The following is a 17966-nucleotide window of genomic DNA, read 5'->3' on the forward strand; positions in this document are numbered from 1 at the left end:
GGGGTTAGCACTTCAACATATCTTTTTGGGGGAGCACTATTCAACCACAAAATGACTCCCTACCAGGGGAGAGAAGAGGGAGTGCGCTTCTGGGTTAGGTTAGGGTTAGGGTGCAAGAGAGCTTGGCACACTGAAGGAGCAGAGTCCTGCTAGCAAGTGGGGATGCCTGTCTCTTTTGCACTGTTCCTGCTGTCAGGCAAGGCCTCTTGAGCAAATATAAGGAGGATGTGGCCAGCCACCCAAGGATGTTTGGGATAGTTGAAGATGACATATTAACAAAACAACGGCTTTTTTTTTTTTTTTTTAAGATTTATTTATTTTTATTTAACCCTCCTCCCCATCCCCCGGCCAAGTCGTCTGCTCTCTGTGTCCATTCACTGTGTGTTCTGTGTCTGGTTGTATTCTTGTCAGCGGCACTGGGAATCTGTGTCTCTTTTTGTTACGTCATCTAGCTGCGTCAGCTCTTCGTGCGTGAGACCCCACTCCTGGGCAGGCTGTAATTTTTTTGTGCGGGGCGGCTCTCCTTATGGGGCGCACTCTTTGCACATGGGGCTCCCCTACTCTAGGGACACCCTGCGTGGCATGGCACTCCTTGCGCGCATCAGCACTGCGCATGGGCCAGCTCCGCACTGTGCATGGGCCAGCTCTACATGGGTCAAGGAGGCCTGGGGTTTGAACCGTGGACCTCCCATGTGGTAGGCAGATGCTCTATCCATTGAGCCAAATCCACTTCCCCAAAATAACTTCTGGTATTGTGCACCTTGATCACCCAGGTGCCCAGGGGAAGATTCGAGTCACAGATTGGAGCAGGGACTCTTTCCCCTCCCTCCCCCCAAAAAGGAGTTTTGAGTTATGTTGGAAAGGTGGGAGGACTGATGTTCCTGCTGGAGCTTTCCTTTCTTCCCACCCTCCCTGGATCCTCCTGGGAGGATCTGGTGACTGCTACAGATGCAGTTCATGGTCCATCCCTCCACTGCCTCCAAGAGACATGCAGTGCCCAATCCAACAAGGGTTTCTTGAGACCTTTGGGAAAAAAACAAAAAACAAAACCCAAATGTTAAATTAGCTCAACAAAGCATTTCTAGATCTATTCTCTCCTGTGCTCACATCATCTTAGAGGAAAGAAATTATTATCCCCTCTCTATAAATAAACTGAGTTCAGAGAAGAAAAATATCTTGCTTACGGTCATTTGAATACAGGTTGTGTGACTCTTGGTGCTCTTCCCATGCCACCTCGCTGCCTTCCTGGCCTTGTCTTGGGCAGTTTGGGGCGTGTTTCTCTCCCACAGCAATGTCCTGCACACACAGCTGCCCAAATGGTGCGGCTCACTCCTCTCTAAATCATTTAAGGTCTACAGTTTGCTGCCCAGCCTTCCCGATCTATGCAACTCTGTCTTTCAGATTCTCCCCATGGCTCCAGTACCTTCCCCTCTGATCTTTCCTCTTCAGCATCTTGGCTCAGCTCCTTCACCCCCCTAGAATGCTCCTCCCCATCGGGTATAAGTCTCCGAAGCCTACCCATTCTTCAGGCTCCTTGGGCTGCTCAGGGGGCCCGAACCCACTCACTACAGAGCCCTGGAGTCCTGGGTTCAAGTTCCAGCTCAGCTCTGAACACTGTGGGGAACCTTGGGTTGTTCACTTCTCTCTGGGCCTCAGTTTTCTCCCGCAGGAAATGGGGGAGCTGAAGTCAATACTCCCTCAATTCTTCGTGTCTAATATGGTCTAAGTCTGGCCTCTCAAGCCCCTTCTTAGCCTCTGGCCCCTCTGCTTTTCCTGTGTGCTCACCACCCACAACAATCTCTCCCGCTCCACATCTTTCTCCCAAGGATTCGTGCTTAATCATTCAGAGAGACCTGAAGAGGGGAGGTGCCTCCGATGCTGGGCCAAGGCAGGTGGGGGGTAGTCCACTGCCACCGCCACTGAGGCGGGGCCTCTCGACCTTCCTGTCTAGTTTCCCACTGTGCGCAGAGGCCTGCAGGAGGCTGTGGCGGGGAGCGGGTGGGCGCTGGGCATCACTACCTACGGAGACAGGGGAGCAAGGAGGGCGCGTGCCTTTGTGCCAGGTGCCCCAGCTCCCGCAGGGGAAGTGAGGCCTCCCAGAGAACACCTCAGCCCATTCTGCCTCCAAAGCCCACCACGGGCGTCGCAAAGATGGTGCTAGAAAGCACACAACCCCTCGCCTTCCCCCTCAAAGGGCCTCATAGCTAACATCTCATTTAGTCCCCCCAAACACTCTTGGGGAGGCAAAGCAGGGATTATTAGCATCCATTTCCGATTTCTCGGACACCACGCTGAACTCCGCGCAGAGCGGGGCGGGGTCTGCATTCTCGGTGCTTAGCCGTTCTTACCGAGCTGTGCTGCACCGGTCACTGCCTACCTGTTTGCACAGACTCAATCGCTTTCCTGTGAAGAATTTAGGTCAGAGAGGACAAGCTAACCTAGACTGAGGGGAATGAACACACACACCCCCCCTTTACAAGATATGCAGCCACAGAAAACCCCAATAAAGCAAGGGGCCCAATATCGGAATTCGGGATCCATAAAAGGCACCGGGTAGCTGCAAGCTCTTCCTGCAGCACCCGGGGGTCACCGCAGAGCCCGAGTCCCGCGAGTCAAATGTTTCTTCTTTGTCCCTGGCGTCCTTCACCTCTTCTCGCGGTGCCCGTCGGGTGGCGGATCAGGCCCGTTCTGGGAGCTTGTGTCCTGGGAAACTGAGCTGTGGGAGGAGGGTGAGTGGCAAGGCCCCCACGTCCTGGGCACTCCAGAGAGGAAGCAGGTGGAACTGAGGACAGGGGCAAGAGCAGCCAGAGCCTCTCCCACCCTGGAAGAGGACATTGTGGGTGGGGCTGCGGGTACCCGGTTGTTTTTCCTCCTTCCCTGTGCTCCACATTTTTCTGAGGGAGGGGACAGGCTCGGTGGCCTTATCTTCTGTAAGGCTTCCAGCCCCTGGGGGTGGGTGGATGGACGTGCGGGGACAGGGGCCCCAGCGCTAGGTATACGGGGTGAGGGGAATATGTGCGCCCCCCGACTCCCCTGGGCGCGTGGCCTTGGCTGCACCTCAGGCTTGGGAGTGGTGGGCTGACCCGCTGGAGGCAGGGTCGCGGGCGCCTCGCTAGGTGCAGGCCCCACGAGGGGTGGGGCGCCCCCACCGCCCTCGGCTCCTCCCCCGGGCCGCCCCGCCCGGGACGGGAGGGGGCTGGGGCGGGGACTGGCGGGGCTGCGGCGCCGACCGGCCCTGCCAGGTGCAGCGCCCGCGTGTCTGGGGCCGCCGCGGCCCGGGAGGAGTGTGCCCGTCCACGGCCGGCCCGCGCGGCCTGCCCTGCGCCCCCTCGACGGGACCCGCTGACCTCCGGAGCCCAGGTACCTGAGGGCGGGGCTCCCTGGCTGGCTGCCGCCCCGGGTCCCCTGCCGCGCGCGTCCTCTCGCGCCTCGGGGTCCACACGCACCTCCTTTCCGCGGCCGCCGCGCATGTTCCCTGTATCCCGGGTGGGTCTCCCGGGTGGGCGGGGGGAGGCGGGGTTGCCTTGGAAAGTTTGCGCCCGGACGGCCGAGCACCGGGATGCGAGTGAAATGTGCCACCCGCCCTCCACCCCGCACACCCGCCCTCCACCCCGCACACCCGCCCTCCACCCCGCACACCCGCCCTCCACCCCGCACACCCGCCCTCCACCCCGCACACCCGCCGCCTACATCGCCCGCAGCGCCGCGAGCGGGTGCGAGGTGGCGCGGCCGCTGTGGATGGAGAAGGGTCTCCGCTGAAGTCGTTTCCTGTCTCACACTCTTGAGAGCGGTCGCGTCCCGTCACACCCTCCCCGCCCCAAAAGAAACCACCCTTTAAAAAAGTCCTGGGAGAGGGACTACAGAGTTGGTGAGTTCTCAGGGAATGTTTACATTTGGGCTTCCCGCCTCCTCGGGCCAGGCACAAGATTTGAGATTAGGCTGAGCAAGATAGGGTGCGCGTGAGGGGAGGGCCTCCTGCCCAGGGGGTCGCCCGGGCCCTGTTGGAGCGGGTGCTCACCTGGGGAGGGCGCACCTCCCAGGCTCTCGCTGGGCATGCTGTCGCCGCCACCAGCATTTCCCAAGCCCCACTCAGCTGAGGGCAGGGGAGAGGGTGGAGCCCAGCCCCGCAGGGGCGCAGAGCAGGAGCTAGAGAACCCCTTCCTGCTTAGAGCAGAGTGCGCTTCCTGCAGCCCGGGTTCAGAGGGGGCTCAGGTGGTGGTGGGGTGGGGCGGGAAAACCACCCTTCTTCTGCACCCACCCAGAGAGAACAGCTAGGGTGAGGTCACTGGATGGGAGAGAAGCTGAAGTGACTAACAGGTGGGCGCATCCCTGACACCATTCGACCCCTCACAACAAATCATTGAGATGGCAGGTGTTGTTTCCTTGACAGATGAGAAAAAATGAGGCTTGAAGAGGTTAAGAGATTTGTAGGAGAAAAACGGTGGCCCTGGATCTCAAACCCCAGCCCTCTAGGCCAGATGGTTTGGTTGCTTCTCCATTCGTGCTGCTCCTCTGGTTCAGCCAAGCTCAGTGCCTCTCCCCTCCCCGCCAGGTTCTTCCTGTGAAAGGGGTCTGCTAGGAGAGGGCCCCTCCAAGCAGAAGCACAGTCTGGTCAAGAAGCTTGCTAAGCTGCGAGAGCCGCAGGAGGGCAGGGACCTGCCTTGTTGGCAGCTGTAGCCATAGTGCCCTGTGCACGGAAGGTGCTGGGCAAGAACTGAAGGAATTCCTCTGAAATAGCAGAGCCGCCTCTCCAGCTGGCACAGCCCTGCTCTTGGTGAGCAGAGAGGGTGCTCTGTAAAGCTGGGCTGGAAAGGTGCCCACCACTGCTGCCGACGTTCCTGGACACTGAGGTTCCCCACTTGGAGCAACTTCAAAACAAAACAAACCGATGAGCACATCCATAGTGCCATGTGCTTTTCCAGACAGACAGACAGACAGGCTTCCACCTTTCCATCAAACCACTTTCGTCAGGCCAAGGAGAGACAAAGGATTACATAGCCAGCTTGACCCTGCCCTAGGTTAGAGGCCGGGGCCATACTGAGACTCTTGTCTCCTTACACCCAGTCTTGCCCTGTGCTACAGGAAATCTTATTTGGAAACTCTAGTCTTCGTAGCCCCCCTCTCTATGGGGCATCTGTGGGTTGGGGGAAGAAAACTTGCTTTTCTGGGCCTCAATTTTCTCACCTGTGAAACGGTCATGCTAGAATCTGCATTGTTTTATGAGACAGTGAATGGTCCAAAGGGCTGTGTGAGCTGCAGAGCAAACTGTAAGAGATGACTGTTATCTTCTGAGGTGTGTGTGCTAGCCTGCCCTCCCCAGGGGGCTGTGTATTCCTCTGGGCAGTGACCATGCAGCTTGTTACCACTCTGAGAGAGAACCTCATTCTGGGCACACAGTAGATTTGCAAAAAGTATTTACTGATCAGATATAATCTCTCCAGGAAGAGAAAGTGCTAAAATGCAGAGGTTTCTCCCTTTGGACGGTTCCATGTAAGGAGGGGGGTGCGCTACCACACAGGGGCAGTCCAGAAGAAGGGGAGGGAGGGGTCTGGGAGGCCCTGTAGGTGGAAGTGGCCAGGGCAGAGTTGGGGAAGGTGCAGTGAGGGATGGAGGAGACTTTCAATGGTAGTGTCCCAAAATTGCCACCCACCCTGCTCTCAAAGACAGCCTGTGCTGAGGCAGGACTTTTGAGGTCCTGAGTTGAGAAACACACTGTTCTCAGATGCCCAGTTACATGCCAGGAACCCTGTAACCCCTGGATACCCTCAGCATACCCTGGTGTCAGCTTCAAGACATGCCAGGACACCAGAGCTAACCAGTTCTGGTCCCTGGAGAGAGCATCGGGAGCTCAGGTGCCTGCACCCACCCTAAGAGCTGACTCTGGGCCCACATAGGACCCTGCCCAGCTTTCTATTGCCAGTTCTTGGTTCTTACCAGAACTTCCCGGCTGGAATAAGCATAGAGGCCAAGTCCCTATCTCCCCTCTCTGCTTTATTTTCCAAAGAATTTATCACCATCTAACATCCTATATAGTTCACTTTTTTATCTTGTTTATTGCCAGTCTGCTGTACACGAGGGCAGAGTTTTCTGTCTTGTTTGCTTCTCTATCCCTAGGATCAGAGCAGTGCCTGGTATGTCCCAGGGGCTCAGTAATATGAGTTGAATAATGAATAAATGAAGGCTGCCCTTCCTCATTGTACAGATGGGGAGACTGAGGCCCAGAGAAGGGGAGTGACCTCCTGAGGCAGAGCTGGGGCTTCTCCTTGTCAGGCTCAAGGAAATTCAGAGCTGGTCTCTGTCTCCTGCACCAGTTGCTCAGGATGCCCCAGTGTCCCTGTGGCAAGAACCTTAGGTGATGTGAGAGATTCGGGAGGGGGGCTCCCCGTCATAGCCCCCTCCCCAGAAGAAACCTTCCAATGCTGTCTGCCAAAGGCAGCAGTTCCGCCGATAGCAAGTCATACTTTGGTGAAACTAGTGCCCTCTCCAAGCACTGGAGAACCAAAAAGGACCAAAGCCACTTGGGCGGCTGCCCTGAGGGATGGGGCGGGGGTGCAGATGGACCGGGCCTACCGTAACCAACCAGCCTGAGTGGTCAAGGACGTAACCCAGGTGCACCCAGATGCCGAGGGCCAGGAAGAGTGGGGGCGTGATTCTCCGGGGGGCCCGGGGAAGGCATGGGGCTCTGAGGCCTCAGGAGGAACCTGATAACGACGGTGGCCTTGGAGGACCCAAGAGCTTGGTTTTCTGAGGGACAAGCAGGATGAAGAACTTGGCGTAGGGTGCAGGCAGAACGCTGGGGTTGTGTGGAGTAGATTGGAGGGGAAGAGACAGGCAGGAAGTTATTGCCGGAGCCTAGATAAGAGATGAAGTGGCTGGAGGCCCAGGTCCCTGGAGGCATCTCTTCTGTGACAGTAAAGGAAGACTTAGACTCTGCCTTCTTTCCTGGTTGACTGCATCTTTAATAACAAGAATAAGTAGTGAATAAACGTTAACTGCGCACCAGGCGCTGCTCCAGGCACTTTCTGTGCATTAGTTAGTCCTTACAGTAACCCTGTGATGTTGGAACTAGATCGTCCCCATTTTACAGATGAGAAAACTGTGCCTCAGAAAGGTGGAGTAACTTGTCCAAGGTGACATTCGTAAGAGAGGGGGAGCCAGAAGTGGCCTAGGCAGTCTGGTTCCAGACCCTGCAACCTTAGCCTCTAGGCCTCCCTGCCTCTGGACAAACCAGTGGACAGAGGGCCTGGAAGCTGAGGTGGTCACACACCCCTTATAGAGGAAGTCGTGCGCTTGTGCAGAGCCGTGCTTTAGAGCCATGGAGAGCTTCCCCCCCCCACCCCCCAAGCCCTGCTTTTGACCCCAGGCAACTTTTCCCATTGCCGTTATGGTTTGCCAAATGAAGGGATCATAAACACCTGAACCTTGGGTTTGGGAGAGGGTCCCCAGAAATTGGACCTTGAAAGATGTGTAGGAGTTTTGCCAGTTTGTCAGAAAAATTGGTAGGAATGGGACAGGGTGGGTGGAGGGATCACTGATAATGCTTTCCCTGAAGAGATGAACCTGTGCCTCTTCCTGTGACCAGGGCTGCTGCAGGTATCCCCCCACCATCCTTGCTCCAGTTACGACCTGTGGGCTCCCTTCCTCTGACGAGGGTGAGGCCCTGACTTGTTGTTCATGCGTTCCTGTTGGCTGGCATTCTCTTTGTCACCACCACTGCAACAGGTTTGGTGGCTTTCAGTCCAGTGGATGGAAAAGTACATCTGTTGTGACATGATGTGAGTCAGTCTTTCATAAGTAATGGGTCTGCAGCTTCAGTCCTGATGCCTGCAACTGCTCCCTGATGTCTGGCCCATTGCGGGAGACACGGTGTTGGCTCCTAGGGAGGAAAGATAAGAGTTACTCTAGGTGTAATTTTGGAATTCTACAGGATGGCAATGAAGAGCCAACAGATGAGAGTCAGTCATTTTTAGCACCGAGGAAAAAGAATATATCTTCCCCAAAGCAGTGATCAAGGTTTAATCCCACACACACCCTGTCCTCTAAGCCAGGTTTTACCTTACACAATTACCCTCAGTCTGGCCTCGCAGGACCACACCCGGCGTGCTCTGGACTGTGGGGACTTGAGTGTGAGTTTTGCCTAAATCTTAGGGGCATTGTGCCTACACACGCCATAGCCCTTTAAGACTTTCTCCCTCTTCGAGCACTGGGAGCCCAGTGGCCAGGGTGGTCGGGCTGACCTTGGTGGGATTCACGTGGAGCCCAGTCACTGTAGATGTCAGGATCCCAGCGTCCCAAAGTCAGCGACTCCACCGGCTCGCCATCGGCCTTGAGTTGGTCACTGCTCTCTCGGTGTGGCTGGTGGGGAGCCCTGGATTCTAATTCTGACGGTATCTAACCCACAGTGTGACTTTGGCCAGTTTCCTCATCTGTGAAAGAGAGAGTTTGGATTAGATCAGGGCTTCTCAACCTTGGAATACTGGCATTTTGAACCACATAGTTCTTCGTTGTGGGGAGCCAGCTGTCCTGTGCATTTTAAGAGGTTTAGTAGCATCCTTTGTCCTCTTCCCACTAGAAGCCAGTAGCACCACCTCCCCCTCTCTTCTGGACAACCAAAAATATCTCAATGCATTGTCAAGTGTCCCCTGAGGGCAGAATCATTTCTGGTTGAGGTCCCCTGGATAAAATGATCTCTAACCACCATCCCAGTGGTTGTTCTCAGGGCACCCTGATTTTCTCTTTCCAACCCCTGATTTGTAAGTGTGGACTGTGTGGGAGTGGGGAGGCAGGGGGTGGAGTATCCAGGGCTGGGGGGTGGGATATAGCTATGAGAAAAGTCAGACTCTGGGCCTCTTGCTGAACGCCGGGGCCAAGTTCTCTGTCTTCTGGACACGGGTCACCTAAGAAGGTGGGGGTGGAAAGGGGTAGGTAGGTGTGTGGACTGGGCCCATGCACGAAGGTCAGTGGCCTGCCCAGGCAGCCTAGTGACTAATCATCTGCACATGCCCTCACGACTCAACTTCTCTTCCACTTTCCTCACTCAGGCTACTGTGGGAGGGACACAGGAAGTGAATCAGCTCCCGCTGCTCCCCGGGCAATTGGGGGAGAGGGGGCGAGAGCGGTGGTGTTAGACGCAAGGACTGAGTGACGCCTGCATAGACCTACTCCTGGTTTTATTTTGTTTATTCCTCCCAGGTTAGTTGTTTATTAACTTTATCCACAGAAACCTCCTTCTGACCTTGGTGCTTAGAGGAAAGACAGAAGATTCATCTTCTCTGGGGTAGGAGAGGTTTTATTGATGAATCTTAGAAGTAAAGCACTGTTCTGGGGACAACAGGCTATAAGAGTTGGGACAGTGTTAAATCATCTCCAGAAAAGTTGGTTTGGGTTATTTACTCTCACAGCTGTCGTTTAAGGAACTCTAGGTTGCAGGCTAGCTGTTGGGGAAGGAGCAGTGACGCAGACACCATCCCAGCCTGCAAAAACCCTCACTCTGTGAGCACAAAGGTGTTGGTCCATGCCCAAGAAATGTGCCCATGTGCACAGAGAAGGGAATGATGAGCTCCAGCCTGCATGTGCTGTCAGGAATTGGGGCGTGGGTGGAGGCGAGCATGCATGTGTGTGGGGGGGTAATACACAGAATTCTTCACAAGAGGAAAGGATGTTTGAACTAGATTGTTTTAAAAAGATTTATTTATTTATATATTACTTATTTCTCTTCCCTTCCTCCCCGCCCCCGCCCGCCCCAGTTGTCTGTTCTCTGGTGTCTATTTGCTGTGTGTTCTTCTTTGTCTGCTTCTGTTGTCCACGGCACAGGAATCTGTGTTTCTTTTTCTTGCGTCATCTTGTTGTGTCAGCTCTCTGTGTGGGCGGCACCATTCCTAGGCAGACTGCACTTTCTTTTGCGCTGGGCGGCTCTCCTTATAGGGTACAATCCTTGCGTGTGGGGCTCCCCTGTGCAGGGGATACCCCTGTGTGGCAGGGCACTCTTTTCGTGCATCAGCTCTGTGTGTGGGCCAACTCCACACGGGTCAAGGAGGCCTGGGATTTGAACCGCGGACCTCCCATGTGGTAGACGGACGCCCTAACCACTGGGCCAAGTCCGCTTCCTGAACTAGATTTTATGGATGAACATGAGCTCTCCAGGCTTTCAAGTAGAGGAAAGGTAACATCTGGTAATGTGAGAGGAGGTGGAGGAGGAGAGGGGAGGGGAAGGGAAGGGAGCGGAGGCAAGAAACCTAGACTATGTCATAAGACTAGAAGTGCTGCAGTGGTATTTGTACTTGAGGCTGAAGTGGGGTGTGCCTGGAGATAAAGGCCAGTGTGGGGTGGTGAGGTGGGGATAGAGTACAAAGGGTCTTTAGGGACTTGGGCTTGACCCTGAAGACAGTGGGAGACACTAATCAAGAAGTGATACATGGGAAGCGGACTTGGCCCAATAGATAGGGCATCCCCCTACCACATGGGAGGTCCACGGTTCAAACCCCGGGCCTCCTTGACCCGTGTGGAGCTGGCCCACATGCAGCACTGCTGTGCGCATGGAGTGCCCTGCCACTCAGGGGTGTCCCTCGCATAGGGGAACCTCACGTGCAAGGATTGCTCCCTGTAAGGAGAGCCGCCCAGCACAAAAGACAGTGCAGCCTGCTCAAGAATGGTGCCACACACACGGAAAGCTGACACAAGATGACACAACAAAAAGAAACGCAGATTCCCGGTGCCGCTGATAAGGATAGAAGTGGTCACAGAAGAACAAACAGTGAATGGACACAGAGAGCAGACAACTGGGGTGGGGGGCGGGTGGTAAGGGAAGAGAAATAAATAAAAAGTAAATCTTAAAAAAAAATGTGATACCGGCCACCATCCTCTTAGAAGAACAATGCTGGGAGAGATGTGGAGGGTGAACTGGAAGGGAAAGAGGCTGAAGCAAAAAGACCAAGTGGGGGGAAACTGGGTAACCCTGAACTTGGAGGGAGCAGGTCTGAAAGGACCTGGAGGGTGGATGTGCTGGACCAGGGGTGAGGAGAGGCCAGCCTCGGGCTCCAGTTTCTGTTTTGGGCATCTGGGTGAATGGTGGCACTGCTGTCTGGTAAGCTTGGAGGAGGAGCAGCCAGTTTGATGAGATGAAGAAAGGGCAAGCATGGACCCGGTGGCTTAAGAGGGCTGTGGAACCAGCTGGGTGGAGATGAACCGAGAGGTGGTGTGAGGAGTTATTAGAGGTGTGAGGGTGTGAGAGAGAAGCTGGCTAAGGGTACGCTCCAATCACTCGCTCCAGCACAGCCTGGGAGTTGCACAGAGGCAGCCCAGCCCAGGTCCCTCTCATGGTTGTGACTATAGAGCCACTCACAGCAGCAAGTTAGAACCCCACACATATCCAGAGACAGGGCCCCAAGTCCACAGAGATCCAGGGTGGAACACATGCCTCTAAGTCATACAAAAGCCCACCCCCCAAGGGAGGGAGGGGAACACCGTGGCAGAACTGTTGGCAAAAAAGTGCACTTACTAAATCCAGTTTCTGTTGGCTAGACCATCTAAATGCAAAAGACACTTTTCTGGAGTGGCCCGCCTTTTCTGGATTGACTGCCTCTGACTCCCTGGGGCGGGATACAGAAATCAGAGGCAGAAAATACTCACAGAAAAAAAAGGGGGGGCAGGGGTTTAAACTGAACCACTGTAAGACAGAAGTGTCTCAGAATTGAAACATGTAAGAAAGAGGGAGCACTGATTCAAGGGGAGAATTTAAATATATCAGAAGAGCTGGGGGGGAAATCGTGCACAAAAACAAACAGAACAGACCAAGATTCCTGGAGAAAAAAACAGGAAATGAAGCTTTTTCCTGGAGGTGAAACAGTTGCTCAAAACATGCAATCTTGAAAATTGTACCACATAACCAGGGCAAGGATCAGATGAAGAAGAGCTGAGGACATGTGAATAGTGAGATAAGGGATACTCTAACGGTCTGGAACAAGTTGGACCAATATGTGGCAAAGAAAAGCCTCAATGCAAAGGCAATTAACTATAAAACCTTAGACAAGAGGGAGAAACTGACCTTCAGAGTTAACTAATAAAGATAATCAGATGCCCATACAGCAGCAGAAGTTTAAAAGCTATATTAGAAACAGGAAGATACGGCTCAGTCAAGGGAACAAATTAAAACTTCAGAGGAGACACAGAATTTGGCACAATTAATCAAAGAAGTTAAAAAAAACTCCTAAATCAATTTGAAGAGATGAAGGAAAATATGGATAAAGAACTAAAGGATATTACTTATGTATGAACATAAGGAAGAATTTGAAAGTATAAGAAGAAACATAAGAGTAATTGTGGGTATGAAAGGCACAATAATAGACTTTAAAATTCTCTGGAGACATAAAACAGCAGATTTGAACAGGGAGAAGAAAGAAACCATGAACTAGAAAAAGGGCAATCCAAAGCATATAGTCAAAAGAATATATAGAGGAAAGAATAGAAAAAAATTGAGCAGTGTCTCAGGGATTTGAGTGAAAGCACCAAGTGCATAAACTTACACATCATGGGAGTCCCAGAAGGAGAAGAGAAGGGATAGGGAGTAGAAAGAAGAGTTGAGGAAGTAATGGTCAAATATTTCCCAACTCTTACGAAAGACAAAATGTACATGTCCAAGAAGCTCAATGTACTCCAAAGAGAACAAATCATAATACATTGGCTCCAAGACATATACTAATCAGAATGTCAAATGCCAGAGATAAAGAAGGAATTCTGAAAGCAGCAGGAGAAAAGCAATTCCTCACATACAAGGGATCCTCAATAAGACTGTTGATTTCTCATCAGAAACCATGGAAGTGAGAAGGCAGTGGTATGATATATTTAAGGTAATGGAAGAAAAACTGCCAGCCCCAAATTCTTTATCTGGCAAAACTGTCCTTCAAAATGAAGGGGAATTTAAAATACTCACAGATAAACAGAAACTGAGAGAGTTTGTCAACAAAAGACCTGCCCTTCAAGAATTACTAAAAGGAGTTCTTCAGTTTGAAAGGAAAAGACAGGAGAGAGTGGTCTGGGATAGTGTTAAGACTTGGCCCAATGGATAGGGCATCCACCTACTACATAAGAGGTCCAAGGTTCAAACCCTGGGCCTCCTTGACCCATGTGGAGCTGGCCCATGTGCAGTGCTGATGCGTGCAAGGAATGCCGTGCCATGCAGGAGTGTTCCCCGCATAGGGGAGACCCACGTGCAAGGAGTGCACCCCATAAGGAGAGCCACCCAGCATGAAAAAAGTGCAGCCTGCCCAGGAATGGTGCCACACACACGGAAAGCTGACACAGCAAGTTGACACAACAAAACAAGACACAGATTCTGGGTGCCACTGACACAAGCGGATGTAGAAGAACACACAGCGAATTGACACAGAGAGCAGACAACTGGGGGAGGGCGGGGAAGGGGAGAGAAATAAATAAAAAATAAATCTTTAAAAAAAATGAAGATCTTCAGTAAGGGTAACTTAAAGGATAAATTCAAAACCCAGTAGTACTGGATCCTCAATATACAACTCTACTCTTTAATTCCTGTAAGAGTCAGAATAAAATTGAACAAGAAAAGGCATATTTTATGATAATGGACATGCAAAATATAAAGTGGTAAAGTGAGACAAAAACAGAGGTGTGACAGGGTTATGGGAGCAGAGAACATGTATACTATTGAAATTAAATTGGTATCATTCAAATGAGTAGGTTATAGATGTAGGTTGTGTAACATAAACCCTAAGGTAACCACAAAAAAGTGTTTAAGAAATAAACAGAAAAAGATATGTGAAAGGGATCAGTTAGCTACATCACAAAAGATCAACTATTGAAAATGAGGTTGCAATAAGGGAAAAGAGAAACAACAATAAAAAGATATGACATATAAAAATCAAAGGACAAAATGGCTGAAGTAAGTACTTTCTTTACAGTAATAACAGTGAATGTTAATGGATTAAACACCCCAATCAGAAGGAACAGATTGGTATAATGGATTAAAAAAGCTTGATCCAACTATATGTTATTACAAAAGCCTCATCTTAGACCAAAAGACAAAAATAGGCTGAAAGTGAAAGGATGGAAAAAGCTATTCCACTCAAACAGTAACAAAAAAAGGCTTGGGGTAGCCATACTAATATTAGAAAAAATAGACTTCAGTCAAAAGCTGTTACAAGAAACAAAGAAGAAAACTATGTATTAATAAAAGGGACAATCCATCAAGAAGAAATAAAAAATATTTTTGCCCCTAACCATAGTGCCCCAGAATACATGAGGCAAACACTATTTAAAACTGAAAGGCAGCCACTACAAAAATAGTTGGAGACTTCAATACACCACTTACCAATAGATAGAGCATCTAGAAGGAAGATCAATAAGGAAACAGAACTTGAATAGTATGATAAATGAACTAGCCCTAACAGACATATACAGAACATTGCACCACCAAACAGCAGGATATACATTCTTTTCCAGTGTGTATGGATCATTCTCCAAGATAGTCCACAAGTCTCAATAAATTTGAAAAGATTGAAATTATGCAAAGCATCTTCTCTGATCATAATGGAATGAAGCTGGAAATCCATAACAGCTGGATAACTGGAAAATCCATAGATATATGGAAGTTAAATAATACATTTTTAAAGTGTGGGTCAAAGAAGAAATTGCAGGAAAAATCAGTAAGTATCTTGAGACAAATGAAAATGAGAACAGAATACTCAAAACCTGTAGGATGCAGTGAAGGCAGTGTTGAGAGGGAAATTTATAGCTCTCAAGGCTTACATTAAAAAAGAAGAGCTAAAATTAATATCCTGACTACAGAGCTGGAAGAACTAGAAAAAGAACAGCAAACTATTCCCAAAGCAAGCAGAAGGAACAAAATAATAAAGATCAGAGCAGAGATAAATGAAGTTGAGTACGAAAAAACAGTCGAGATAATGAACAAAACCAAAAGTTGGTTCTTTAAAAGATCAACAAAATTGACAAACCCTTAGCTAGAGTGACAAAGAAGAAAGAGAGAAGATGCAAATAAATAAAATCAGTAATGAAAATGGAGACATTACTGCTGACCCCACAGAAATAAAAGAGCGGTTCAAACCTCAAAAGAAATAAAAGAGCTATGAACCACTGTATAACTACAGACTAGACAACATAGATGAAATGGACAAATTCCTAGGAACATATGAACAATCCACACTGACCCTAGAATAGGGGTTCTTAACAAGGGACTCATGAGCTTGAGTTGAAATTAAAAAAAAACAATAACAGCATTATTCTTGTGGGGACGTGTTAGAGCAAGTGTGATATATTTATTGAATAATACACAGTATAGAGTGGACTTATAAAGGGGTCCATGATTTTCACCTGATTGGCAAAAGGGTCTGTGGAACAAAAAAGGTTAAGAACCTCTGCCTTAGAAGAAATAAAAGACCTCAACAAACCAATCTTACAAATAGAGAGATTGAAACAGTCATCAAAAACCTACTCAAATGAAAACCATGGACCAGAAGGCTTCACAGGTGAATTTTACCAAGCATTCTAAGATTTAATACTCTTCAGTCTTACACAAACTCTTCCAAAAATTAAACAGGAGGGAACACTATCAAATTCATTCTATGAAGCCAACATCACCCTAATACCAAAACCAGGTAAAGATATTACAAAAAAAAAAAATTATAGACCCATTTCTCAAATGAATATAGAGGCAAAAATCCTCAATAAAATACTCACTAATCAAATCCAACAACACCTTAAAAGAATTATTCATCATGATCAAGTGGGCCTTATCTCAAGCATACAAGGGTGGTTCAACACAAGAAAATCCATCAGTGTAATGCATCATATTTGGAAACTGAAGGAAAAAATCACACGATCATCTCAATTGACACAGAAAAGGCATTTGACAAAATACAGCATCCTTTCTTGATACTCCAAAAGATAGGAATTGATGGATTCTTTCTACTTAATTCTATGAGGAAACATCACCCTAATACCAAAGTCAAATAAAAATACAAGAAAAGAAAGAAAAACTTCTTTTATGAATATAGAATAAAAAATACTCAAAAAAATACTTGGAGATTGAATCCAATAGTGTATTAAAAGAATTATATACCATGATGGAGTGGGTTTTATCCTAGGCTTGCAAGGGTGGTTTACCATTAAAAAAATCAATGTAATATACCACATTAATAAAGTGAAGGGAGAAAACCACATGATCATCTCAATTGATGCAGATAAGGCATTTGACTAAATCCAGCATCCTTTCTTGATAAAAACACTTCAAAAATTGCAATAGAAGGAAACTTTCTCAACATGATAAAGGGCTTGTAAGAAAAACTCTCAGCTAACATCAATGGTGAAAGACTGAAAGCTTTCCCTCTAGGATTTGGAACAAGACAAGGATGCCCCCTTGTCATCACTGTTGTTAATCATTTTACTGGAAGTTCTAGCTAGAGCAGTTAGGCAAGAAAAAGAAATAAAAGGCATTGATGTTGGAAAGGAAGAAGTAAAACTGTCACTATTTGCAAATGATACGATCCCATATGTAGAAGTCCCAAAAAAATCTACAACAAAGCTACTAGAGGTAATGAATGAATTCAGCAATGTGGCAGGGTATTAAAAAATCAGTAGTATTTCTGTACACTAGCAATGAGCAAGCTGAGGAGGAAATCAAGAAAAAAATTTCATTTAGAATAGCAATGAAAAGACTCAAATATCTAGGAGTAAACTTAACCAAGGATGCAAAGGTCTTGTACACAGGAAATTATAAAACATTGCTAAAAGAAATCAAAGAAGACCTGCATAAATGGAAGGACATTCTGTGTTCATGGATTGGAAGACAAAATATTGTTAAGATGTCAGTTCTACTCAAAATGATTTACAGGTTCAGTACAATCTCAACCACAGTTCCAACAGCCCACTTTGCAGGAATGGAAAAGTCAAATGATCAAATTCATTTGGAATGGTAAAGGGCCCTGAATAGCCAAAAGTTCTTGAAAAAGAAGGATGAAGTTGGAGGACTCACACTTCCTGACTTTAAAGCCTATTACAGGGAAGAGGACTTGGTGCAATGGATAGGGCGTCCGCCTACCACATGGGAAGTCCGCAGTTCAAACCCCAGATCTCCTTGACCCGTGTAGAGCTGGCCCATGTGCAGTGCTGATATGCGCAAGGAGTGCCCTGCCACGCAGGGGTGTCCCCCGCGTAGGGGAGCCCCACACGCAAGGAGTGCACCCCGTAAGGAGAGCTGCCCAGCGCGAAAGAAAGTGCAGCCTGCCCAAGAATGGCGCTGCACACATGGAGAGCTGACACAACAAAAAGAAACACAGATTCCTGGTGCTGCTGATAAGGATGGAAGTGGTCACAGAAGAGCATGCTGTGAATGGACACAGAGAGCAGACAACTGGGGGGGTAGGGGAGAGAAATAAATAAAAAGGAAAAAGCCTATTACAAAGCTACAGTGGTCAGAACAGTATGGTATGGGCACAAGGATAGATATACTCATCAATGGAATTAAATTGAGAGTTTAGAAATAGAGCCTTGCATCTATGATTTTTTTTTCTTAAGTACTGGGGCTGGGATTGAACCCAGGACCTCATGTATAGGAAGCTGGTGCTCAATCAGTGAGCCGCACTGGCTCCCCTGAATTGGTTTTTTTTCTTTTGTTTGCTTGTTGTTTGTTTTGTTTTGTTTTTAGGGAGTACCAGGAATCAAACCTGGGAACTCCCATGTGGGAAGCATCTGCTCAACTGCTTGAGCCACATCTGCCCCCTCGCTGACTGATTTTTGATAAGGCTGTCAAGTCCATTCAATTGGGAAATAATAGTCTCTTCAGTAGGGGTGCTGGGAGAACTGAATATTCATATGCAAAAAAAAAATGAAAGAGGACCCTATCTCATACTACATTAAAAAATAACTCAAAATGGATCAAAGACCTAAATTTAAGAACCAGGACCCTACAACTCATAGAAGAAAAG

The 17966-nt window shown here is 49.0% G+C and overlaps 1 protein-coding gene and 1 long non-coding RNA gene across 2 annotated transcripts in view; one reads left to right on the forward strand and one right to left on the reverse strand.

The window, feature by feature from the left end:
• Positions 1-334: 334 nt before the first annotated feature.
• Positions 335-3141, reverse strand: LOC111762481 (uncharacterized). Its single transcript, XR_002795584.2, has 3 exons — positions 1854-3141; positions 1185-1336; positions 335-1023 (listed from the first exon to the last, which is right to left on the reverse strand). It is a non-coding gene; the product is annotated as an uncharacterized lncRNA (long non-coding RNA).
• A 68-nt stretch (positions 3142-3209) lies between these two features.
• The window catches only part of PAQR5 (progestin and adipoQ receptor family member 5), a 92638-nt gene continuing 77881 nt past the window's right edge, over positions 3210-17966 (forward strand). Inside the window, exon 1 of the mRNA XM_004451040.4 lies at positions 3210-3360. The gene's annotated coding sequence lies outside the window, so the exon portion shown is untranslated. The remainder of the gene's footprint in view (positions 3361-17966) is intronic.

This window comes from Dasypus novemcinctus, chromosome 3 (assembly GCF_030445035.2).
Source record: "Dasypus novemcinctus isolate mDasNov1 chromosome 3, mDasNov1.1.hap2, whole genome shotgun sequence".
In the NCBI taxonomy this organism is placed as follows: domain Eukaryota; kingdom Metazoa; phylum Chordata; class Mammalia; order Cingulata; family Dasypodidae; genus Dasypus; species Dasypus novemcinctus.